The 27,340-nt window shown below is 39.4% G+C and overlaps 1 protein-coding gene across 1 annotated transcript in view; it reads right to left on the bottom strand.

Annotated features, from left to right (window-relative positions):
- Positions 1 to 270: 270 nt before the first annotated feature.
- LOC139743328 (interleukin enhancer-binding factor 2 homolog) overlaps positions 271 to 27,340 on the bottom strand; it is a 95,395-nt gene continuing 68,325 nt past the window's right edge. Inside the window, 1 exon segment of the mRNA XM_071653818.1 lies at positions 271 to 596. The gene's annotated coding sequence lies outside the window, so the exon portion shown is untranslated.

The raw sequence follows: 27,340 nt of genomic DNA, 5'->3' as shown, positions 1-27,340 counted from the left end.
ATATGCCAAGTTTTCACATGAATTAACCCCCCCCCCCCCGAAATTATAACAAGTTTAAAAGCGAGAAGATTAAGATCCTAAGCAGCGCTAGGAGAGCATTCAAATTAATACACTGAGCTCATTTAGTGCACAAATAATTCACAAAATTTATTTACAAAAACATACATCACAGATTGAGAGCACATGTGAGAGAGAAAGCCAACAAGCCATGCTACAGGAAAGATGTCAGTCAACCCAAACATCTCAGATTCCCCCCCCCCCCCCCCCTCCTGTAATTAAATAAAGAGACATGGTATGGCACAGACCATTTTCAAAACATCCAAATTTGGGGGGTTAAACCGCACGGCCAATCCGTCGTCAATCAGTTGCTGCGGAAACACAGCAAAAGTAAGAGAGAAGGCCAAAATGTCACGGGCACTCCCGTCTCTCCGTGAAGGCTGCGCGCTGGTTTGAAGGTCACCGAGCCCTGATTGATTCCGGAGGGCAATGCTCTGAGATGAGATATCCTCCGGTCTCCTTCCTCCAACGAGATCTCTCCGGCACGGGTAGTCGGCTCTCATCCCTCACACTCGACTATCTGAAGCAAAAAGATGCACCTGCAAGTTTGAGAAAAGACCAAGACAGAGCGGACGTCAAACTTCAGGTGAAACTGAATCAGAAGTATGCATAAAAATCAGTTCCACGCAGCCCCATAACCATACTGGTCAGGAACTCTGGGATTTGCAAAGATTGTAATGGTGTTGAAAAAAAAAGTCAGCAAGTCTGGATACAGATCTATAGGCATTCCTGGTGGCCCAACTTGGCTTTAAAGCCTCTCTAAATTCATATTGGGGGGGGGGGTGTATCGTTCTCAAAATTGTGTTTCATGACATCAAAATAGATTGTAAGATATTGAATTTTACATCAAATTTATAAATTACACAAGATTTAGAATTGTGCTTCTGACTTGGCCATCAAATGTGTTTCTTTTAAACTGACCAATGCTGGCAAGAAATGTTCACACAAGTAGACTAGCCACTTGTCACTGGAGTGAGGATACTAAGATGTTGGTGGAAGAACCTCACAGAAAAATAATATTGATACATCTACTCCTATTCAAACACTAAACATAATCTTTAACCATGCTACCTTCAGTGTTCACCTCTTCTGTATTAATATGAGAAGATAAATGTTTCATATCCTGCTTAACCTTATTATCATAAGGAAAATCATCATCATCACCATCATTATCATCATCATCACCATCATTATCGTCATAATCATCATCACCATCATCATCATTACCATCATCACCATCAATATCATCATAATCATCACCATCATTATCATCATCATCACCATCAATATCATCATCATCATCACCATCATTATCATCACCATCAACATCATCATCATCATCACCATCATTATCATCATCACCATCAATATCATCATCATCATCATCACCATCATCAACACCTTCATCACAGTTACCATCACAACTTTAGAGTCACAATTATCATCATTTCCATGAACACTATAAATTTCTTCAACTCCTCTACGACCACTATCATCCATGAAGTTCATCATTGAAAGATCTGCTCTTTAATGCAACACAGATAAAATCTCATCGTGTCAAGGTCACAAAAGATGAAATAGAATTACATTTCATTATTACAATTTCATCTCTCAGTAAACCCCATCAGATAACAAAGTCCAAAGCACTAACAAAGCAAATATGACATACATTTGAATGTTACCACTTTTGATTCAAAGCCAACGATATTGTTCCTGCAAATGGATATATCTATGTCACATCTTTGTATATGGAAACCATCTATTGATGACATGCATACTGGTGAAATGCATCATTTGTTATTGATGAAACCATTATGTCTAATGCCGTGAGTTTGAATGACCGATATACTGTCATTGTCTTAGTAGAGACATTCAAAGTCTACGTCATTCTCGGGCGACATTGAAGGCGGTCTGCTGTGCGAAACTCTAGCCGCAGTTCGTGACGCCACGTGCAGACCAATCGCCATTCTGATTAGATTTGATGCGGTAGCGTGACCGCGGCAGAGGAAAAAATGGAGGCAGAAATATGACATGCTTGAGATGTCACTCATAATTGAGCATTTTCCATTCAGTGAGCCGATGCTTAATGCCAGTGTCAACAGCTCCCAGACCATTACTGGCCAGCTAATGGAGCACCAATGCTCTGACAGTGAGGGATTTCTATTATTCAACTAATTTATTTGTGGAATAAAAATTGCTGGCATGCGTGCAAAAATATGGAAGGGGAAAAAGGCTCACAACCTTGGGAGAGGGGATCGTCTCTGCTGAAACGAGTTAATTAACCATACGCTTGTGGAAATATCCTCTGTTTTTATTTGCCCTGCCTGCCTTTTCTCCCTTCCCCTCCCCCAACAAAAAATTATGGAAGATCATTTTTCTTTCTTTTACTTTGCATGAGCATTAATCAAATCTTCTCGTCTATGTTACTGTCTTCAAACAGAAAGTTTGGGACAGCAAAACAAGGAGCAATTGAAAACAATTATAATAAGAAAGTTTTATGAGTGATGTTCTTCTGAGAAACAATATATAAGTGATAACTTTTGCATCATTTGTGACCTAGTTCCAGGTTCAGGAGTTGGGGGGGGGGGGGGGAGCAATTCACCTCTGAAGCGTGGTTTATTTTGCAGAGCTGTCATTTTGGTTTGGTTTGTTTTTTCTGTATCCCATCAAGATGATATAATTCTTAAGCTTGACAAGTGGCGTACCTTGGATTTGCCATAAATTGAGGTCATATTTATTTTTTCTGCCCCACATTTCAGACTTGTTATGAGAGAACATGTGACATTTCCATGGCAAACTAGGTGAGGTGTAACATATATCATATGGAGACAAAAATTTATTAGAGAGTTTCAGAAGTCATGACTCACAAAACATCTCCTTTCAAACTCTCATTTGAAATCAATGGTTGTTGCATTTTATCAATTTTCCTCTTATTTTTGACAGATGTCAGAGATCAGTCTTTGCCCAGAGAAATGTGCAACCTGCATAGCTTTCCATAAAAGACATCACACTGCTTTATCAATGACTGCATTTCAAACACCACTATTTTACTTACAATATGTGACCCTGCACCACAAACACAAGACACAGAATTTCAGTTGAGGGCAGATTCTGAAAGAGCATAAAAGCTTTAGAATGATGTATTACTCATTTCAAATAGACTCTCCTAACTTATATGAATATTGGAAAGAAAGCACAAACTCTGGAAAATTGTGAATTGAGAAAAGAGCCTCTGAAGTACAGAGTCTATTCAAGTACTTAATCCTTACAAAACCGTGCTAGCTGTGCGCTGAATAGGACAAAAAGCAGGATGTAAACCATCAAAGCATCAACAATGAAGGAATTATCAGATTAAGCTGAAATTAAGCATGCTCTATTGACACATTTTGTCCGTGATTAATGCCAACTTTAAATCTGTTGCATTATCTTTTCAAAAGTTATTAGAGATTTAAGTGAAGAGTGTGCAAAGGATTTTCAAAAAATGAAAAGGGGCACTTACGACATACCTGATCTCACTACTTTACCCAAAAAAAAGGTCGTAGAAAAACTGCTGCAACACACTTTCCCATTCATATTATGTTCCCAACCTCAGAAATAATGCAGAAGAAGAGTAGCTCTTTCAGAAAATATGGAAAACTCAAGATTGACTTGGCTGACCTGTTTCACCTTTTTTGAGTTCTCATGTAAAATCAAGGGGTGCAACTTTTTGTTGGTTTTGTGATGCATGGTCACATATATTGAGCATACAAAGTATGTGATGTATATTCCTCAAAGGAACTGGGTATCTGAATAATTTCCCTGGCCTTGAAGAGGTTATCAGAATATATTGCCTAAGCTAGGATCATATTTCACATTTGGTTTAAGAGAGCTCGGTGCAATGCGGTATTAATGAGGGCAATGTTTTCTAGCGTCACCTCAAGGTAAAGGCCTTTTATCACAAGTCGCTTTGCGCCAGAGTTGAAAAGGGTCATTTGTAATCGTGTGTTGCCACCACTTCAGAAATTTGCTCACTCATTCGTTCTGCAAATGCGTGTCATCATCTGTCACAGCGCCAGTCTAACCACATATCTTCAATGATTCTGGAGTTATCTTGTTAATTGATTTGGACTTTTGACAAATTGAGTTCAAGATTATCACATTAAAATTTGTCACATGAGGTATAAATACCAACTACTCCTTCATATTTATCATCTTGCACATATGTATAGCTATATGTATTTTACCCTGCGATAGCTTTCAAATATTGTACCAGTGACTTGTTTCACTCAGCATTAATCTTGTTCTACATTTAATCCAGTTATTGATTTTTAAAAAATTTATAAAATTTCTCAATGTCACCTTGAACATCTCCATCATTCCTACATGTATGTGTACCTAACCCAAAATTAGTATGAACAACGCCTTCAAAGAATGGCGGTGTACCATGGTTTATCAATTTCTGTAACTGATTGCTGCTCTTAAATTACTGCAAATGATCAAATCAGGACATCTGACCTATTACCATGGATGTCTCCATCCCCTGAAACAAATATTCAATTTTGGCATGAATGGGTATGCAATTAAGAAGTTTGATTGAGCCACTAAAGTCCTTCTCAAGCTGCCCTCATAACTAGTGCGGAAATGCAGAATAATTGCACATGAATGAATGGACCAATGAATAGACGACCCAAATACCCAATGCCCTTTTATTACGACTGTGTGGTGAAGACCTGGAAAGGTAACCTGAGTATTGCGTCTCGAAAAAGAGCACAGGAGATGAAGCACAGACATTCGCACACTCTATTTCAGGCCGTTTCAGCTTCAAGGACACTCTCTACGTATCTGTTTCATCCCTGTGTAGACATTCTAACAGCTGTGAGATGTGCCTGGCGGTGCACTTTACATGAACGTGCATATATACACAAAAGAAACATGGTTGAGTGGCAAGGGCTGGAAGCATCTATCCATTGTAGTGCAACATCATGTACATCCATTAACAATTATCACACAGTACAATAGCACACAAGGTACTGTTTATACCTCATTCCCTGCCTAACAAGTCATGAGTTGCTCCCAGCTAGGGTAAAGGCTAGATGCCATTTCACTGAGCTATATGCTTGACTAAGGGTGAAGAGGCCCTCGAAATGTTTACTAGATGGGTAATCGAGGGAGTCAAGTTTCTTCATTTCATTCAGCATTGCCCATTTTATGACCAGTCATTTCCTTTCTACCGCCCGCAAAGTAAAGACCTGGCCCCTCTCTGTAAGATGTTGGATAATTACTCTCTGGACAATGTTACCCAGCAGTAAAGTGGCAGTTAATCACAGTTACTGGGTCTGACTGTCCTGATGGAGTGTAGCTCGGGGAACACTTCTGAGAAATTACCATCACTGAGACGGAAAGGCCATGTTTAGGAACGAGAGGGTTTTATTCATAGGTGTAGTTTGGCTTTCGAGGAAAACTTATCAAAGACACTGGGCGGTGATGCAGGCATTGCGGAGGTGGCATATTTTGTGACATTCAAAAATGAGATATATGCACAGTATGACTCCCAAGTGTTTCAGCACTGTAGTATTATATTATAGTATGCATGAAGTTAAAGATGCCGAGTTGAGCAGTGTGCCTCATCTTTCAAAGAGGGTGAAATCTTGTTTCAATGCATGAGTAAGACCTTTCACTATTTGTTTTGTATACAACACTTTGTATCAAACTGGATGTACAATGTAGTCTATACCAATTCTTGAAATAAGTGCAAAAATGGCAACCATTATATTGCAAAAAGGCAAATGGGTGGCACATACAGTCAGTCATACATGCAAGCAATCAGTTGAAGTTGTTGACAGGAAAATAAGTGACTAATTGCATGCTTGTAACTGATTTAGTGTGTGCAGCAAAGGTAAGATTTGAATACTGTGGTGTCAGAGGTGTGAAATGGTGCACAAATCATATATGGTTGATCTTGAGTTGAATAGGGAGTCAATGCATATATGGGTGAGGTTAGCTGTGGAAAATCTAATTTTTGACATAATATTCATTTTAATTCTAAACGTTTTATTGACAAAAACTGCATGGCTCATCAGCAACAGGAGCAATGAAACTAGGTTTTTTTTTTTCTGTGTGTCACATGATGATCAACTGACCAACTGGAAAGCTAGAATCTCTAGGTGCTGTACAAGGTGGCTTAAACTTTGGACTCTTAAGAAAGGAAATCTTAGGGTTCAATTTATGCCCAGCAGTTTACATCTGTGGACAGGCCGATTTATCCACAACACTATCCTTCATCCAGGTGTACTAAAAGGAATCTAAGTGGTGTTTCACAAAGAATTGAAGTCGATCTTAAAAGTGAAGATCAACTTACAAATTATGGTATATCACTAGTTTCTCTGTTCATTTTTGTCAGACTCTCAAAATCGACTTCAATTTCTTATCAAAATGTATTAAATATTGTCACGTATCTTATTTTGTCTATTAATGGCTGCATGAAAAAGTTTCAAAAATTTTAAATTTCATCAAAAGTTAGAATACCATTGAAGGCACACACAGCATATTATAATTTTAAGTTACTCTTGATTTTTAAAATCGTCTTAAATTTTTTGTGAAACACTCTCCTGGTGAAATGCTGAGATGATACTATCGGCAGAGCCCTTTGGGAGAACAGAGCTACGTAGTGTTGGGAAAGACGTATGCAGCACCGTTTCTCACACATCAAAACATCAATATACACAAATGCTATACTGAAGATACTATCAGATCCAAGGTATCAACTATAATTCTATTTTCATTTCATCCACATCTCACAATGAGGTCTAAATCTCTGCAAAGATCATCTTGTACAGTTCACAAATGTTCATTTGCAGTACCTGGTATTTCAAAGGTGAATAACATTTTCATCACAGGAACGCAGTCTTGTTATAAAGAGAGGGGAAAAAAAGCATGACCTACCCATACGAGAGAAACATGCTACTTTACGTGTAGCAATTTGCTTGCTTAACACCACTGCTTATTTGATCAGGGCATAATTATAATCACGCCATAGGCTGATTCTGCAGTGTCACAATAGGCTGAGCACATTAAGACTAAAATATGTGGAAATTAATTGACAGGAAAGGTATTAGATTAATAATAACTGACTGATGCTGTTTAGGCAAACGGTATTAGATTAATAATTTATAACTGACTGTTGCTGTTCGGGCAAACGCTACACCAAGCATCATCAGTGTGTTACACATTGGGTGTGGGGAAATTAAGTGTGGTTTTATGCCATGCTGAGTAATTGATTATTGTTATTCCTACGTCCACTGGGGAATACAGTGCACATATATTTTTGTAAATTTCCTAGGATGATTGAAAAATTTGTAAACATCTAGTAGTGATGTTGAGAATGTCACATGCAATATACCCTTTGATACCTCTGAGAAGAATCTCACTGTGTTTCATGTTTTGTGCATGAAACCAAACAATATACGGAGATAATTTCCTAAACGTCAATGAAGATGGATAAGAACTTCTATACAAGTTTAAAGGTAAAGGCCTTCTAAATACAAAGACTATCGGTATTTATGAGGTGACTCATTAAATGAATAATTGGCATTTAGACTGCCATCATTTTCTCTATTTTTAAAGACTATTCTCCATCAGGTTCGCTCAGGAGTTAAATTGATTTATCGCACCGATTTCAGCTTGTAAAAGATTGATGCTATCCTTAAAAGTGACAGTGGTGAGGGACGAAAACGTAAATGGAAAGCCCAAGAACATCTTCATGATTTTGCACCCGCAGAAGACATTTATCAGCCAGCACTGCTGTCTGCACAAGTTTGAAATGTCAAACTTTTTTTTTTTCTTCAGTTACACGAACATGCATGTATGCACGGCACTCGTACAAAGCGCAGGTGGTAATGTCTCTGGACATGACAAATTTGCTCTCATGTTTCAGGTGCATTAGGTACATTTGAGAGAGGAATGATTTTTGGAAAGGATGATTCTGTGATTCCGAGTGCTCCATCAACAGCATGTGCAGCATGCAGTCCTACTCTAACATGACACGATGGCTGAAACGTCATATATTCTTCCTTCGCTTGTTTATTTGCTGTTGCTGCTGTTTTTTGTTTGTTCTGTTTTAAGCAAGAGTCTCAAAAAACCTGACAAAAAGAAGTGCTTCCTGCAACACTATCTAGGGAATCCAGTGCTGGTAATAGCATTTTTGTTCTTCCACCTACTTTCTGTCTCATATTGGGTATTGCAATATGGCTGCAGGTCCCTGCGATTGTTATGGTCGAATGTATACAGAGATGTGTGAGTAAAGCAGACAGCAAATTTTCTGGGCAACTATCTCCTTTTCTTTTTTTCTTTTTTTACCTTGGGCTCTAAAATCGCCGCGGTAATTGCATGTTTCTTTTGTTGGATGGCAGGCGAACACGACGAGGATTAGCAGCGCATCGAGAGTGAGGTCTGTCTGATGCATGGGTTCAAGGTATTGTGTTCTAAAATTGTTCGCCGAGACCATACGGTCACCAGGACACACTGATGTTCACGGTGTTTTGTTGCACACTTCTGGGAGTTCTGGAGACAATGGCCGCTGGGCAATAGCACGCTAGACTGATACATGAACAGAGCAAATCTGAGTAAAGCCCTTTCAATACATCTTACGCAGAAAAAAATAATTCTACTGCTCCATCCCCCCCCCCCCCCCATTCCTCTTGAGGGGATGGGAGGGAAAGACAACATTTTTTATGTTCTGATAGGGTTCTTGCAATGTAGAGCATTACTAAAATCCCTGCATAATGCAGCTCCCAAGCTGGACTACTGTATACGCCATATGTTTTGCAAGTCTAAATATTTGCGAATCGGGAATTCCAGATAATTTTGCGAGTGGTTGAATTCGCGATCGTGGAGTCCTGTACTAAACGGAGACATGTACACGCGTACGTCAAATCCACATCGGGATCAGAGTCTTGAATTTAGCAAATAGCACCAGACTTGCGAAATTCGCAAAAATAAAAACCTCGCAAAAAATTCGGCGTATGCAGTACCTAAAAATGTACATTTCTAGGCATTGAAATAGAGTGACACTTGAATACATTCTTTGTTTTTATGTTGTTTATTCTAAAAATAAGAAAAATTCTGTTGTTGCTTTGATTTCTCTTTAGGGTCGGGGCATCAATATTTCTTGTTGCAGCAATAGGATGTTTTGAGAACATTTGAAAATTTTGATATGTTTGAGAATTGAATATAATGTGTGTACAAACATAAACACAAACACACACACACACACACACACACAAACAAACAGACACAATGTAATAAATATGAGCAGCCTCGCGAATATACTATAAAAGAAGTCTGTTTTCTAATGATATTCACCATGATGATTTGCCCAAAAGTCGAGTGCGGGACCATACAAGTAGCAGAGTGCTAATACTAATATAACACTCAATTATCCATTTTCATTCTCACAATTTTCTTTGATGATATAAATAAAAAGCTATCCCAAGCAGAAATGGCATCTATGCATACAGTGCTTTGCTAATATAGAAATTTATATATAATCAATCTATAGCTAATGGGAATGTGATGCAAAATATATTAAACACAAACAGAGGAAAACTGACCAGAAATGAATATAATTTATTAGTGGAAGAATGAGCAAACAAATGGGATTCCATCTGGGAAAATGAGCAATCAAAATATATTACATAACTAATGGTAATTATGTTATCTGGGAGGTGATGGATCAAATATCCTCTTGTTGCACATTAGTCGTGCGGTCTCCACAGACGGCCTGAGTCTTCGCTGACCACCTTTGGTGTCAATTGGCCACAATCTATCACAGTCAAGATGGACGCATCAATCATTTGCTGTATGTGGCATCACCTTCAAAGCAAACATGCTCTACACCATTCTTCCTTTTCATCACCCACTACAGATCTATTCAAGACACGAGACATCCGCTGAGATTCAAAAGGCTAGTAACCCAGAGTCGCAAACAATTAGATACACTGTATGCACATTTAATCGCAGATGAAATGATAGTGTTAAAATCCAGAGATTCATTTCCACTGATATTTGTTCACGGAAATTGATTGATGAGTTTGTGTGTTTGGGTGTTTGTGTGTGTGTGTGTGTGTGTGTGTGTGTGTGTGTGTGTGTGTGTGTTTCAGGAGAAGAATAATGTCATTGGCACTTGGCTCAAACATTCTAAGATAACTTAATGTTGGAACGTTGCTCAGATCAAACTTTCTGGGTGGGATATATAATGTTCCCCTACACAGAAGCTTAAAGAGTCAACTTGCTTTTTTTTTTTAATTGTTGTAAGCCCTATAGAGCTCTTGGTCTCATGTTTATCATCAGTTATTGATTACTGCTTATTCAGCAATTGCCTATTATCAGTGCTTTACGTCTCCTTCCTGGGCCAACCTGCATGTTGCACTAGCATATCATGGTTCACTATTTCAAAAAACTTATATATGCTATATTATTATATTATCATATCATTCTTTTTTCTTATTTGCCATGGACTTCTAGTACTTACATTGTCCACCGTATGAGTCCATATTAGTATATGCTGTAAACTTCTATGATACATGCAATACACTGTATGCAGTCGAGGTACATACATTATTGACTTGGAGAAAACCACACAGCTCACAGTGAATCGAATTCACTGCTCATGGCGAATAATCACTTTGCTGCAAATTCTGTTCTTCTGGAATTAAAGCTGTAAACAATTCTAACAAGTAACGGGCGATTGATTTGCTTTCCAGACGCAACAATGTCTGGCATGGCCATTGCTTACAATTATCACAGACAAGCACCGCATCAAGTAGGGTTCTTTTTTGTTTGTGGGGGGGGGGGGGGGGGGAGGGAGGGGGGAGTGGCTTACATCCTTAAATGGCAATACGAGTAAACATTTCACCGGAAAGTGAAATCAGCAGAGTTAAGAGTAACAATCATGAGCGTCTGATTTGGAGAGTGGAAGCCGATTTTCATGCCATTTATTGACATTGCACCAACTCAGAGCCAGCAGCGACCACATGCAGACTGTGTGCGATATTGTCTGGTAGTTATCGATCACTATTGATTCCGTGCCCTGCAAATGTATTTTACTCCTGATTTAGACTGGTATCATCCATGTTAACCATTGATAATACCAATATATTGCCTTATCTAGTCTACTCTTGGATTTTCAGTGTTTTTTCCAGCACAAAATACGCCCTTTGAAGTCAACAATTTACAGTACTTCTTCCTTTCCTTGGCAACATCATCTCTGTTTCAAAGAAAGAATCTGTGCTATATGAGGAAATTATGGCATTACTGCAAAAAGGGGAAAAAAAACCTCCCCAGTGATGTCAATATGTTTGTGTCAAAAAAAAGAAAGAAATATAAATATAAATTGAATTAAATTGAACTGAATTCTCAAAGATGCAGACATTGCTTTTAAAGATCATGTGAATTGAACATCATCTGTCTAACTGTCTAACTTGTTGCTCCTTACCAATGCAATACTTTGCAAGCATTCACATTGAATACCGGTGCGACAAGACAACTCCCCCTCCTCCCCACGACTCCTCTAAAACCAGCTTCCTAATGTGATGCATCACACTCTGAAGACATTAATGAAGTCTTTTCTGTGTGATACAAACATGTCGTGCAATGGCAGTTTGAGCTTCAATCAAAGAATGGAAATTAATTCACATTTTCTTGTTTGCAGACGCCATCTGATCATTTCAAGAAATTTCACTGTAAATACACTTGTAGATGTGTACTGTATAAATCCCTGTTTATTGTTTTCATACCTCACCAAGGGAGAATAGCTGGTAGGTGGAAACATAATCGGCTTAGATGCTGCACGTCACACACTCATGCTGTTTGTGATTTGAGACACAGTGTCTCGGAAAAAGAATTGAACAACATGTTTTTTGCGCTTTACTTGACTACACTGTCTTTTGTATCTCTATCAATGGTATCGTAAGCGGAAAAAAAAATCTCAGTTCTAGATGCATCAAATGTTTGAAATTTTGAAACATTTTGTCTGAAATTGTGATACTCTTTGCCCAGTGAAATACCGATAATGGTTACATTTATAATCAATACATACAAATATACACTGTAGATTGCAAGACTGTTATGCTATAAAGGGTTGCCAATGATTCTGCAGATTCCAACTCTGGACTGAAATTGAAGTACACGTTTGTAGCATTAAGTGCTGACTGTCACAAAAATGAACACCAAGCTCACACCCAATTCCAAACACACATTTACATGAAAACAGCCAAAGAAAACATTACCTGCTAACAGACAAACACTACTGGGCTTGCTAACAAACACAACATGCTACATGTATCAGCAAAGTTGAACAAACATATTAGACATTAAGAATGGTTTTTTTTTTTGGGGGGGGGGGGGTGGTGGGGGAGGAGGGATGTGATACAAAGATGTATACATCCTTGGGTATAAAAAGCACTAGCTCTACTGCTAGCTGAAGTAAAGTCAACTGAAAGGCCAACAACATCAAATGAATTATTAAGATTTTTTGGTTAGGTAAGATGCCCCCCCCCCCCCCCCCCCATTATAACTCCAAAACAACCAAGAAGAAAAAAAACAATACAACTCGTGGTGAGGCATGAAACAACAAAAAACCGTCAACACACCATAAAAACAAAATAAAACCACACCTCTACTGAGTAGAAGACGCTAGTGCCACGTCCTGTCTCTAGCTGTCACTGTAACCGGATGAGTTGGGTGGGGACAGGGCAGCGCCAATCGACTCGTAATCTTCCCAAGCCAAGGATTAAAAACAAAAAGAAGAAGAAGAAGCAGCAAGCCCGAGGTAGCGCATCAAATATGGACGGGAGACGGAGCAGCCCAGGAGAGCGCAGCGCCAGCTTACTCCTCCGACTGGAACTGCAGTGCCGGCGCACACGTGAAACCCGAATAATTTGGTGAAATATTGATAGAGCTTGGAGCGATTGATTTCAGGCCAGGGACTTGTCTCCTCAACAGCACAGTGCTGTAAACACACTCATTCTTCCAGCTCTCACCTATGTGCATATTGACAAGCAACAAGAAGCATTTTTTCCCCTCTTCCTTAAGTTACCTTCTCAAGCAGACAAGAAAAAAAGGGCAAAGCGTGTCAGGATTTGTATTTCTCCCCAGGTATTTTTGTATAATTTAGCGGTGATATTGTTACAAAAAGAGATCTTCCAGTTTGTTCTGAGCTAAGACACGCATCCATGAAGGAAGCTGCAGTGTTGGAATCTTGCTGAAAAAGCCATATTAACAAAATAAGAGAATACCTGAGGAATGAAATGAACACTCTGTCTCTAAGAAAGTTGATATCATATTACAGTTATGTAGTGTTTCTCTACGGTACTGTATGTTAAGGAACATAGGACATAGAGCTCTCACCACAGAGTCAAAGCTGCTGTCAAACACCCTCCCTTGATAGTTTGCTGCTGATTGTTGAGCTGACTAGCCCTAAGTTTTAAGTCACATGGACCCCGTTTACAGTGCGGGGCTGGGCCGAGCCCCGCAAATTTTGTCTGTTTACAGTGCCGGGCTCGGCCCGGGCTTTTAATTCAAACCTTTCAATATTTTGTTGCAGTGGCGCTCTGCTTGTAAACAAACGCAATTTGGTATAGTCTGGTTTCCAGACCCTTTGCCAACTGGACTCCGTGGCGGCGACGAAGTCGACGCCTTTGCCGTAGGAAAAATCCTCTGCAGGACAAAATTACCTTAAACTATACTAGTTTTCGACACTGAGGGCGTTGATATCCTGAATAGCGAAATAGTACGGACAGAGGGTCTGGAAGCCAGACTAAATTTGGTACCGCATTTGGCCCAGTTTGCATTTACAGTGAGAAAAGGCCTGGCCGAGACTACCTCCAGATCATGGCCAAATGCGCGGCCGATTTTGGCCCATTTGGCCCATTTGGCCTTTTGTTCGTTTACAGTGAAATGAAGGCCAGGCTCGGCCGCGGCCGAGTCCGGCCTTTTCACTCACTGTAAACGGGGTCTTGGTCACCTGCACTGGAAACGTATATCACATCTAGCACAACAGAACAGTTCTGTGACCAATAATTCCACACCTACAAAATCAGAGCTACAACTTTGTATTTGGATATATCGTAAGGAAATTCTGAATGCAAGAACCAAGTTTCTGACACACTTAGATTCTGGTCAGATATAATATGAGAGTGGATTTCATTCCTCATCACAAAAAAACCCAAACAAACAAACAAACGAACAAAAACCCAACAAACACCAAACCAGCAACATCTTTTGCTTTAAGCGTGCAGTGAGGGCAAGACCTTCATTCTAAAGATATTCCTCACAAACAGATGGAGGATACATACACAGACACTTTTTAGTAAAGTTGAGCGAAAAGAGACACCCTATGTAACCTACTCCTGCTTGAGTACATGGTACAAGACTTTCTCAAAATAAAACATCTTGCTACACACTGTTTTGAGTACTTTCCAGTCCCTTCATCTTTGTGTGCGAGTGTTGTTGCTTTTTATTTATCACTGGCCAGACTACAAGAGTTCACTGTGCATTCTCTAATATCTTGGCTAGAGAAAAAAAAAGAAAGGCAGATATGTGGGAAAAACAAGTCCAACAGGACAGAAAACATAAGAGCTGAGGAATGGAAGCAGAAAAAAAAAATAACATCTCAATTTCTAGTAGTAATCCAGCAAAACACATGCTGGTATGAATGTTTTTCTGGGGCATTTCCCTAACAAGGAAGCCATTGCTCCCTTTACCCCTCTCCCTCAGGGTTGAAGAAGACTTGGGGAAAAGGGGTAAGTGTACCGTAATCCCTATCCCATGATAAGAATCTCACGGCTGCTCCCTGACCCCGAGGCACCTCGGAGGAAAAAAACTTCTTCCCCAAATCAATCTAGGTGTCGCGGATGCAGAGATAGAAACACTTTCGGCAGCTGCCCACGAGACGTCGGATACCCTCCTCCTCCTCCTCTCCCGCTTATCCTTCGCGTCACTCCGCCACGATGCCATCGCTTTTGGGATGTTATGCCACGGGGATGGTCTCTCGAGTTCTGTGGATGTAACTCTTACAGTTGCCCGCGGGGGAGGCTCTTCACGTATCTGCCGAATTACAAACACTCCTTCATCTGCGCACCCACAACTCGAACAACTCTTCCTTTATCATTAATGCTACAAATGTGAGAATTTATCATTGCTTCATTTATGCTCCGGGCTCTGCTTGTAAAGTCTAACGGAGGTTTCCTTCTTCAACTTTTTTGCTTTGTCTTTGTTTTTGTTTTTGTTTTTGTTTTTGTTTTTTTTTTGCTGAAACTACTCTGACTGTTGGGTGATAAAGTGCAGAGATAAAAGAGGTAGAAAACCATTGCATCATCATGGCAATGTCTATCAAAAAGAAGACTCATTATCACAGATTTCCCTGTTAATACTGTGTTCGTAAAATCTTTGTTCGCCACATACACACCTTATGGACAGCTTGCACTTTAACATAATAATACTGATTCAAATCATTGTAATTATCAATTGAGTATAACAACAGAAATTTCAAGACCACTTTTCTTACTCGGCACAATTCTTGGGTTTAATAGTCATAGCTGAATAATTCCAACAACAGAACACAACTTAATTGTCATCACACAGACATCTCACTTGGCACCTTGCACCTACACAAACTGAACAATCTATTCCTGATCTTTCTTTCTTTCTTTTTTGTCTCAGCGGAATTTAATGATGACAGAGTCATTCTTTGCATACTTCTTCACTGATCACCCAATTACCTATCATCAATCATTTCAGTTTCTAATTTTGTTTCCTCTCGGTGATTCTCCTATACAAAGTCACTTTTATTATGGATGGGGGATAGGATCTTTAGGCGATAAAATTCCTAACTGCATGGCGGGTCAGGTAATGTAATGTGTCGACAGAACAGAGACAATGCCAATTATCGCTGCATTCACACACAAGAATTATCAAGTTTTCGCATCGCAATTAAAAAAAAATGTAATTTGCAACTGTTCACACATGCACACACACACACACACACAAATTAACTTGGCTGCTAATAGAGCGCTTTGAACCTCCAGACTGCACATAAACATGCCTATTAAAACAATGACCGAAATGTGATCCTGGGCATCATTGTGTGTTGTGTGCAGCTAGTGTGGCAAGTTGCATTATGTGGTTTAAAAAAAAGAAAAAAAAAAGAAGAAATTAATGGTCCCTTTGTGTGCATGGCAATTTACGACGGTAGCTAGTGTGACCAAGTATTAGATTGCGATGCGTATCCTGAGAGTTAACTTCTTCTTTTTTTTTTGTGGCCACACAAAAGAAGAAACTGTTTTTCTAAAACTGTTAATTTCCCGTATGTGTGAACAGAACTGATTACTTGTCATTCAGACTGTTCTCTCACTGCTTGAAGAAAAAATGAGGCGCTAGAGACCCTTGGATAGACAACGGCAGATTACTAAGTATATCTTCGCGCCTTTGCCAAGGGACGGATCCCTCGCGGTGATAATTTCGAGCCAAGAGGGCTGAAACATATAAAGAGAAAATGTGATAGAAAGAGACAGTACTCCAGTTACCACACACACACACACACACCCACACCCACACACACACACACACACACATGCGTATGCAGATGCGCACTCACTGGCAGGTATGTTTTTCAGGTATGCAGCGTCTGCCTAATCAGGACAGCCAAGGCACGAGGAGGGGGAAATGAAAGCAATTTGCTTATAATGAGGCTGTAATTGGGATTTAGGGGGACTTGATGAGTTCCGTAACTGACGGCATTCACCACTTGGAAATGACCCCCCTCCCCCATCCCCCCCCCCCTATCCTCACCACTCCCAAACAAGGACCATCTGCATCGTAGATCATTTCCAAGTTCTGCGGGCATCACATCGCCCTTGCTTGAATCCCACCCTCAAAGGAGGTTGAAAAATGCTCTTTGCAAACAACCTTGACAGGGAAAAATCTCTCGCTACCCCTCAACAGCTTCACATGCTTCCCAGACACAACTTGAATGTGAAACAAGGCAGGAAAGGTGGAGTTCTGTTGTTTTGTTTTGTTTTGTTTTGTTTTTGTATTGCAAGTGGATTGTTGATACTTTGTCACATAATCTGCAGTTCTGCAAATCAGTATGCATTCTCATCTCTCATCTCTTCTTCCCTTGATATCTGGATCAAATTCTTGCATGTGTGTGTGTACGCAATTCAACTGCAGCTCTTTGACGTCAAAACTTTGTTTGGTAATGTCTGCCTCCTCTGAGCTTATACTGATGAATATTGCATATCATTGAATTATCCAGGAATCTTTTATCCGGAGAGGTTATGACAGGCCATGACACATTTCAGTCTATTTTGGTTCATACTTTAAATAGGAGCCCCTCGATGGATTTGGTGGGCAAGTTCAGTAAATTTCAGACATCCCAGCAGTTTTATGATGATTTAATAAAAATGCCCAGGCATCACAAGAGAAGAAAAATTTATAGAACGTTTCTTTCCAGTGTTAATGTCACATCTCAGTCAGGAAATCACATTTTGTGTGATATTTCTGGATCCATGGCATTTGCTCCTGTGACAATGGCTCCCATGAAATATCCACATGCTAATCCAAACAGAAATTCTATCCATGAACATAACCCTTACCCTAATCCTCACAACAAACTAAACTTGAAACCCTATCACAACCCTAACTCTAAGTCCTTGAGGAAAGTAAGACTGGAGCGATTGTCACAGGAGCAAATGTCGTGTCACCAATGTTTCTATTATGTCTCGTGTGCATAAAGTCTTCAAGTTGGGATCTAGGCAAGAGCACCCCTCCAATAACATGCCAGTCCTCATACTATGTAAGCTGTTATTTTCGCGCACAGATATTTTCGCAAATGAGGTCACAGATACTTCGCGAGATGTGGTTTTTGCGAATTGACATCAACGCTATCGTAGATGCACTATTACCCTAGTGCATGGCGACATTTTTGCGTGTTGTTAAATTCGCGATCCAACAGCAATTCGCAAAATTTGCAAAAATCAAACCCTCACGAAAAGAACAGTTTACTGTAAAACACAATATTTTCGGGAATGAAATTTTCGCAAATTGGAGCCGACAGTCTTTTTTTGCGGCACAAAATTTTCGCAAGTTGCTGCTAAACATTCATTGCATAAAGTGTAGACAAGAACTTTCATGTGCATTTTAATTTTGCAAATCCTGGCTCTCGCGAAATTCGCGAAATTAAAATGCATGTGAACATTTCTCCTTTTACAGTATACAGTACTTTTTAAATTTCAGGTAAATACCATCCACCCGCAATAAGCCTGCACGTAACGTGACACATTACTAATTACTAATACAAAATACTAATTACTAATACAAAATATTAAGTGAGGAGATGAAAAGGAACCACAGAGAATGAAGCATCACTGTCATGGGATCCTATTGATACCACTTAAAGGACAAGTTCACCTTCATAAACATAAGGATTGAGAAAATGCAACAATATTAGTAGAACACATCAGTGAAAGTTTGAGGAAAATTGGACAATCGATGCAAAAGTTATGAATTTTTTAAATTTTTCTGTTGGAACTGCTGGATGAGGAGACTACTACAGCTTGTGAGTCATATGCGTACAACAGTATAAAGGAAATATAAAAGAAAATTCAACATATTTTCACTTTTTTCGCATAATAAAAGAGCAATTGACTTGCCTCTTTCTAAAGGCAGGGGGAATAATATTACCCATAACATTTATCGGTAACGAGTCAGGGGAATGTGTACTTTTTTCAAAAGATGGAATTTTGTGAAATTCTCTTTATATTTTCCTTATATTGTTGTACGCATGTGACATCTAAGTTATTCATACACTGCAGTAGTCTTCTCATCCAGCGGGTACTGCACAAAAACTTCAAAAATTCATAACTTTTGAACGGATTGTCTGATTTTCCTCAAACTTTCAATGATGTGTTCTACTAATATTGCTACATTCTCTCAATCCTTATGTTTATGAAGGTGAACTTGTCCTTTAAGGAAATCATTCCTGCCGCCTGCAGTAACTTCATAACAATTGCTGACCAAGGCACACTGACACACATGCAAGAAAACCATCATGCTTCCAGCTGTAACATTTGTACGCGATAGGCAGTTAATATAAAAGAAAAAAAAAGGAAAAGAAATTACAGGCACCATTTTATTACTGGCTAATCATGAAACACGACTAGGAGATTGCTGAAAGGCAGTCTCGATTGAGTCAAAGTCATAAATCACTGCCTTATTGAAGCACATAATGATGAATCACAATATCACGGGCACTAACGGGGGAAAGGTAATTGCTGCGCAAAGTGGAAATGGATCATATTACTCCGGCTACAACGGGGCAGAATTTAAGCGCCGAAATGGATCACACATATACAAATCAATTTTGAGAAACTGCAAGGAGCTGTAGGAGTGATTCGCTTTCTTTTTCTCTGAGAAAATCATGAGTCAACACTCCGTTTGTTCTTTTCTCAGATTTCTACAAACACAGCTATTTGAACATGACAAAGTGAATTTTGAATAAGAATGCAGTTATATGACAGGACATCAATTAATTTTGTAGGCCCGTAATGAAAGTCTAGAAATATCGTTCGTGTATATTTCAAAATGCGAAATTATGATTGACGCATTAATTGGTATCACAAACTCAATTCTTTTTTATTGCTGTGATGAAATGCAAGAAATATTACACTCAAGAGAGAAAATGCACGGCTAAATTTGAATCAAGAATAAACATAACTTTTCAACTTCCTCCTCGTGTCAACACAAACTTTTTGCTTTTGCTTTTCTGCTGATGTTTCTTTGATGTCTGCCGTGTAGCTATTTCAACTCGGATCAATAAAAGTATTTGACAGTAAGTGACTGAATGGTGCACATTTAAAGTGTACATGAGAAAAGTCATGTTCAGAAAAAAACAAAAACACAATGAAACGAAAAATGCTTTGAATACAAGCAGTCTTCACAAATGAACGATATCTGTGCTTCCTTGACAGCATAAGTGTTCCCAAAATCCTTTTTTTTTTCTTTCCCCTTAGAATTTTCAGCATACAAAATTTTGCTTTTATGTATATGAGATATGAGATGGCACTTTCATAAGGTGTGACATTGCTTCATGGCTTTATACAATGAAGGTACCAGGTTCAAATTGAAATCCATTTATACTCTGTGTATGTGTGTGTGCCATTTGGTTCGTTGTTGTTTTTGACGAAAGACAAGACTTGCTAAATACAAACTACAGAAGTCTAAAGAGCGGAGAAAGAGAGAGGGCGAGAACTAGGATCTGAAATATGAGGAATTTGTCATACAATGTTACACAAATGTGTATCAAAGGTGCAGTGACAGGCCGACAAGAGAAAACAACTGGATTTCAAGTCTATACAACAAAAATCTGTCAGCCAAAAAACACAATAGACAGACAGGCAGACAAAATTCATGTCAGCTGAAAGTAAAAAAGAAAACAACAACAAAAACTCTTCAACTCTCAAGTTTATCACTCAATGAAAGCTATTCAAATTTAAGAGAAGGAAAAAAAGTGAAACAATGATGCAAATCTTGTAAATCGTTCACTTGTTTTGCCCACAATACATCAAAGAGGAGGAAGAAGTCTCTTACTCCGTCTCTTTGAGAAGACGTCTCACAGACACCAGCAGGGCCAGAGGACCCCCGTATCAGTCAATATCTTGCCCTCATCCGTGCCCTCCACCTGGGCATACGTGATGAGGAGGAGTTGCTGGCAAGTTGCACATTTCACTCCTTGTGGCAACCGGCAGTCCTCGTAAGGAGCCTTGTCAAACCCCCCGCATCAATTCTATTGACACATCTCTTCACAAGATCCAATACTACATCTATTAACTTGTTCTGTGCTCTTCCAGGAGGGCAGAGCTGTGGGAAAAAAGGAGTTGGGGGGGGGGGGGGAGAGGGGTTCTGGATGGAGGGAGGATGGGGAAGAACAAAAATATTCATATGTCAGGACAATGGAGGGACCCCTACGGGAGGCTTGCGCGGCGAAAATTGTGGATGAAGGAGTCGCAATGCTGTCCCTCTTCTGCTAATTGTCTATCTCATGAGCAAAATCTATCCTCACGAATCAATACGGGTTGTGCGCATGCAGGGTGTGGGGAGAATTTTTGAGTGACAAATGAAGGCAGAATGCACAATAAGCCACAACTCAAAACCCAGACATACTCTACAAATCAATAAAAATGATTTGAAAATTCTTAACCACAAGGCAATTGAACATTGGGTGACGTGTGCCAAAATGCATTAGGATGTGCCTTTATGCCTGGACTATCTTTCTACTATAAGGATTAAAAGTGGCACTCTAGTCAAGGATGGCAAAATTATCAACAGCACTGCAGTATTTTGAAGGCTGAAGGCTGAAAAGGCATATCTTTCATTAAAAACAGTACTTTTGCCTTTCCTGCAATAGACAGATGTAGTAATATAATATGGGAAAATAGTATTTTCCATGAAACCTGCAGTATTTTTGACAACAAAAAGTGAAAACTACACACAAAAAATAATACTGCAAAAAAAACCCCAAAAAACTAACAGTTGGCATAGTCTACTGTAGAAACATAAATGGCAAGTTACATTGGTATTGGTAATTAAAGCACGCAGTATCAAGAGATAATGAGCATACACTTGTAAAAGTCATTAGGACCATGTATGCTCTAGGTTCATACCACTATGTATGCATTTGTGAAACAATATCAAAACTAAAGGCATCTTTGTTGAAACAAAATTATACTGATTCCACTTTACAGCATTTTTAGATCTCACATGAAATTTTGCATACCTTACCCTTTCCCCTGATTATAACGACTTAAAATTATTTTCTGCCTCATCACAAAGGAAGAACAAAGAACACCTTTCATAAACCTACCATATTTCTCGATTCTTAAGTTGCTCAGGTCCTGCTATTTCTGGATAAAAGCTAGATTTTAAACATGCATGGAAGAAAAAAAGCTGGGTAAGCTGCAGTACATCAAGAGTACATTACGTACACGTTTCACAAAAGATACCTTTTTTTGTAAGTCGGGATTTGCCCTCGCAATGTTCACGAGGTTCAACATTATCAGTTTCTCGAGGATAAGGACCCCATCACTGCCTGTTTCTTGATTACTTGCAAAGCATAATGGGTTTGAAAGGTTTTGGAGAAAAAAAACCAACAACACACACACAGGAAAAAACCAAACAACCAGGAAAAAAAAATAATAACAACCTGGCAGCAACGAGCTCGAAAGACAGGGAGAATACCATGCGGTGGTCTGGAAATCATGTGTGTGCAAACATATGTGACACACACACACACACACAAGCAAAATGTGTAAATCACTTTGAAATTCCATCCTTATAGTCATTGGTCTTTTTTTTTTCAATAACACTTTTCTCTCTTTTTTTTCAATAACACTTCTTTTTTTTTTCAATTTGAGTAACCCAATACTTCTTGTGGGATTTACACTGCAGCGGTGGGCTTACACAGCGAACCTGTGAGATGGCATACATTAAGGCACTGCAATATCACCGCAATATACTTTATCGTCACTGTGATAAATGATCGTCCCGCTAGCACTCCACACCAGATATGAGTGCTTGTGCATTTAAGTGGAGGAACTGACAGCCACTTATTAGCGTATCTGATAGCGGTGATTTGAATCACGAAGTCCAAGTGGCAAGCGACGATCCTCCTTGGCTACCATTAATTACAGGAGGTGATGATTTCTATGTACTGTGACTAAGGTGCAATCGGATGTCTTTTCTTAAGTTTTCTATTCAAAATTCCTCATAGCTTTGAGTAGGCATGCACGACATGGCTTGGATATCTCACAATGTGATATCTGAGGTTTTACTTCTTTTTGTGTGTGTTTGTCCAAGATTAAATCACTAAATATAGAGTTCAGTATGTATATAGAGTTCCTAAGCCACATAGAGATAACCAGCACAGTTTGTCACTTTAGGATATTTTTTTTTTCCAGACCTTGTGTGTATGATATTACATGAAAATGACGATGTGCTTGCTGCATACACGTAGTTGAGCAAAATTGTCTTTTTCCACTTCTTTTACTATTACCTGATCAATGATGACAGGTTACTTACTCCATACAAACTTTGGCCGATATTGCATCTTGTTAATAGTTGAATCAACATGAGATGATGATAAAACTCATGCATTACCAAGGGGATCATCATTCGTTCTCCACCAGTCACATACCCACAAACACACACACACACACACACACACATACACGTCATGTGACTTAAATAACCTGTGCAAGCCATGAACAGCATTCTACTTGTGCTCCTATTATCCAAAATACAGCAGCAAAATAGCAATTTGTGGATAATCGTAATCAAGGTATTAATACAAGTTTTTATAAATGACCTTTCTAGCACTCGAGATTACTCGCAACCATGATAACGTGAACCTGAAAAGAGTATTTACAGAAGATTGCAGCAATGGAGGTATATGACTAATACAGTCGCATGACCGTGTTTCAACCTTTTGGAATCCCTATGGACATGACATGAGACAAGCACAATGGTTCTGCAATAGGCATTTACTCTTGGTTACAATCTTCTGGCCCTAAATTGTTTGCTAGTTTCTCTTTCCATCCACACCCGAAATGCTTTCATCCCCGGTATCCTCTCAAGAAAAATTTGTTGCTCTAGTTGATGGGCAACACTCAATTAATCTATTCCCTCCTTGCAATAGTTGTTGCGCTATCATAAATTCTCTCTCTCTCTCTTAATCTTTCGTCACAGTTGTCTTTCGATCATCTGCAATTTTTGTCCTCTGGAGAATATGATCCGACGTCGGTGATGACAACAGCAGACACGCGAAGGGAGACAATGCTCATTAATTTCTGATGTTAATAACCCGGCAAATAATTTTTCAGGACATTAATCTCTTCCTCCTGTAGATGTGCATGCATCTCATCTAAACCACGCTCATCACGAGCCCATCATTAATCTGTAATCCTGAAGTGCACACTTGTAGAGAAACACTAGATTGAAAACTATGTAAGTACGCCTACACAAACTGGAGTGCCGATACTATGCAGATATTGCATTTTTAGATGTGTAATATATTACCTAGCAACCCTGTGGGGGTTATATTTTCCCCTAAGAGATTATATCTTCCTATGAAAGCATGCAGCACTGAGGGAAAATAAAGGGAAAAATAACTCCCAAGGGTCTGTCAAATGATATACTTTTATATCACACCAATAGACAAGGCAATATTTGTTACGGTTTACAAAAATACACCTCATTTCATTCTAGCCCCCCTGGACAGCCCGTAAAAGGCTGGAATCACATTACCCGACACAACGTCACTGCATGGCAATGTGATGATTTTGATTCTCGCTGCATTAGTCACGTGACTGCACTATGACCAATCACTGACCAAGTATTTATGCAGATAATTTAATAAAATGTAATACTACCACCATACGTTGCATGAGCGAAATGCCAAATCAGACTTTCATGCTTATAATCCATGTGATGTTGAAGGTGTTGTGGCCAAGTGGACTGCAGGCTGTGCTTTAAGTGAAAAGGTTTAAGATTCAAGCCCCGCCTCAGCACTTGCATTCTCTTTATCCATGAAGACACTTTGTCCAAGTTCCTCCTCACCCAAGTATGTTGAGTATGACCTAGAACGCTGAAGGTTAATGTGGCTGGATTTGGTGTGAAACGTGCCCAAAATGGCAGCCTAAATGGAATATTTCCCAGCTACTGAAGTGGGAGCACTTCCGGTCACGGGAGCAATGATGCATTTGTAAAGCACTTTAAGCACCACAAGATAGTGAAAAGATAACTGCGTAATAAAGACAACTATCATTCACTCAATAACAATTCTATACCTCTTCTTCACATGATTGCACATTCCCTGCACTACGATATATCGAGCCATGCTGAGAATACCATAACTTTGCAAGTGCATGTCCGAGGTTCTAATACTAGTAGTTCACCTGCTCTGACATTTCAGTCCAAACCTCAGCGATGTGGTGATAGTATGTTCAAAGCCAAATGCTAAATAGTTACAAAAGGAGGTGGAGGTCTAGGGAAGACATTGTCATGGCAATGAATAGATCTCTGACATAGGTAGAACATTTATATCAACCATAACTAAAGAATAAAGTACAATAGATGAGCTGCATCTGTATTTGGCCATGTTTGTCTCTACAGGGAGTGAGTGTATATTTAATTTCTCCATATCATATTTTTCACAAATTTTTTTTTTTTAGTCATAGAGAACAGGCCAAACAAAGCCTTAGTGAGGATTCAGTTAAAGGTTTTTGCACAAAGATGTCTGCAATTCAATTTGATTTTGAGCTGCCATCCTTTTTTTTTCCATAGATTTGTACAGTCTACCTTCTGTGCATGTGGTTTTCGCATTGGATAGTCCTTGTTCATGAATGCATCCATTCATATCCAGAGCATGTGAGATCATCTGTGGCATATTTTCTTCTATCTTTTTGTTTTTGTCTTTGTTTTGTTTTTTTGCAACACAGAAATACATGGGACATTAACCGGCAGGGTGGCAGACACCAAGTTCTGAATGCCGATACCGCAAGATCATCACAGAAAGTCAGTCTACGACCTTCAATGACCCCAGTTCCCACCATGATAAAGTGAACTGTCAGTCATCCCTTTCTGATTGATTTGTGCCTCTCCTTTTCATTCTCTTTCATTCTCACTTTTCCTCTCTCTTCTTTCCCTCTATCCTCTCCTATCCCTCTCTATCATGTCAGCTCATTCATCTTATTTCAGTCAATTTCACTCGACAACAATGCCTCCCTCCTCCTCCTCCTCCTACGCCCTCCCAGCTCCATGATTGAAAGATGCGAATCTTACCTCTCCGATCCCCCCTGGTGCAGGTGCGCGCAATCAACATGAGGATCCAGCCCAGCCCCTTTCACAAAACTGGAGCTACACAAGTCCCGATCTTGCATCACAAGAGAGTCGTACGTATTCATTTCGAGGGTCCATGGAGGCAAAGAGCTTTAGATAAGAACAGACTCAGACCATATATATTTTGATGCATGTGAGGTTATCTCTTTCCACACATAAACATCCGCTCAGACACACACACAGTCGCACCAATTTGTCACTTTGGGTAGGAAATCAACATCCATCTTTTGACTGTCGCGCCAAAATCATATGCGATGCATCAAATTCTCACGGTAGCACGTGCCACCTGCCGCATACCATGTGATACTAGCGCCTTTTTTGTTTCCAAACTCACAGGAGTTTATACAGTTTGGCGCTTTCACCAATGGCGCCCTCAGGATCTTATGCATCACAAACTCAGTTGCAAACATGTTTATCTTTTTTGGGTATCGTTCATAATATCAAGAAAATTGCTTCTTTGATTTTATTTCTGTCTAAAATTGAGAAGTTTTTGGCCAGTTTTTGAACACACACAATGAGGGTACTGTTATGTTTCTTTTTTAATTTTGTAAAACTCTTTCTTATACAAAACAGCTGCAATTGAAACTACACAAACAGGAATATTTCTGGGAATCATGATTTTTTTTTCTACGAAAGACACGCTTTCATGATGTTTACCTCGAAACTCTGAAACACTGCTAGGTTGTCCCTATTTGTTTCATCTAGATGGAAGATGTGGGGGAAAAAAACTACTTTACAGTGTAAGCGATACACTCGAACATCTGTGCGAAACTCTGCTCATACTTCACCATCACAGAAGTGAAATATATCGGTGCGATGCACTCATAAAGAAGAGAGAGAGAGAGAAAGATAAAGAAAGACAATTATACCATGCATACATGAATGTCACAAAGTATTTTGTGCAGGGGTACTTTGCTTGTATGAAAAAAAAAAAACAGAATTAAATACAATATAGTTGGGCTGATGATGGGCGACTTTGTTTTCAGCATGTGGTATCTTCATATACCTGTATTACAAGAGAGAAGATTTGACTCAAATAAAACACACGTCCACATCCACAATAAATGGCTAATTACTCATTCATCTCCCTGGAAATATGACGTCGGAAGCTGTTCCCAGAGCCGGGGAAAAACCGCGGACAATTTGACTGGCGGTGACATGAAACGGGAGTGATGCGACATATGATGATGTCAAAAAATGGCTAAAGGTCATAGATCTTCGGAAAAGGGATGGAAATCGACGATTGACATTCCGCAGATGGGGCGAGCAACCAAGAGGAATTAGGCTAAATTGAAATCTCGTTTGGCCTCAAGTATTACCCATTCAAGAGGATTGAAATGGTAAGATAATGCATACC

The sequence above is a fragment of the Diadema antillarum genome, unplaced genomic scaffold, assembly GCF_040938485.1.
Source record: "Diadema antillarum isolate AM-2024a unplaced genomic scaffold, OU_Dant_1.0 seq00001069_RagTag, whole genome shotgun sequence".
NCBI classification, from domain to species: Eukaryota; Metazoa; Echinodermata; class Echinoidea; order Diadematoida; family Diadematidae; genus Diadema; species Diadema antillarum.
Note: the sequence above shows the minus strand (reverse complement) of the source record. Positions and strands in the feature narration are given on the sequence as shown.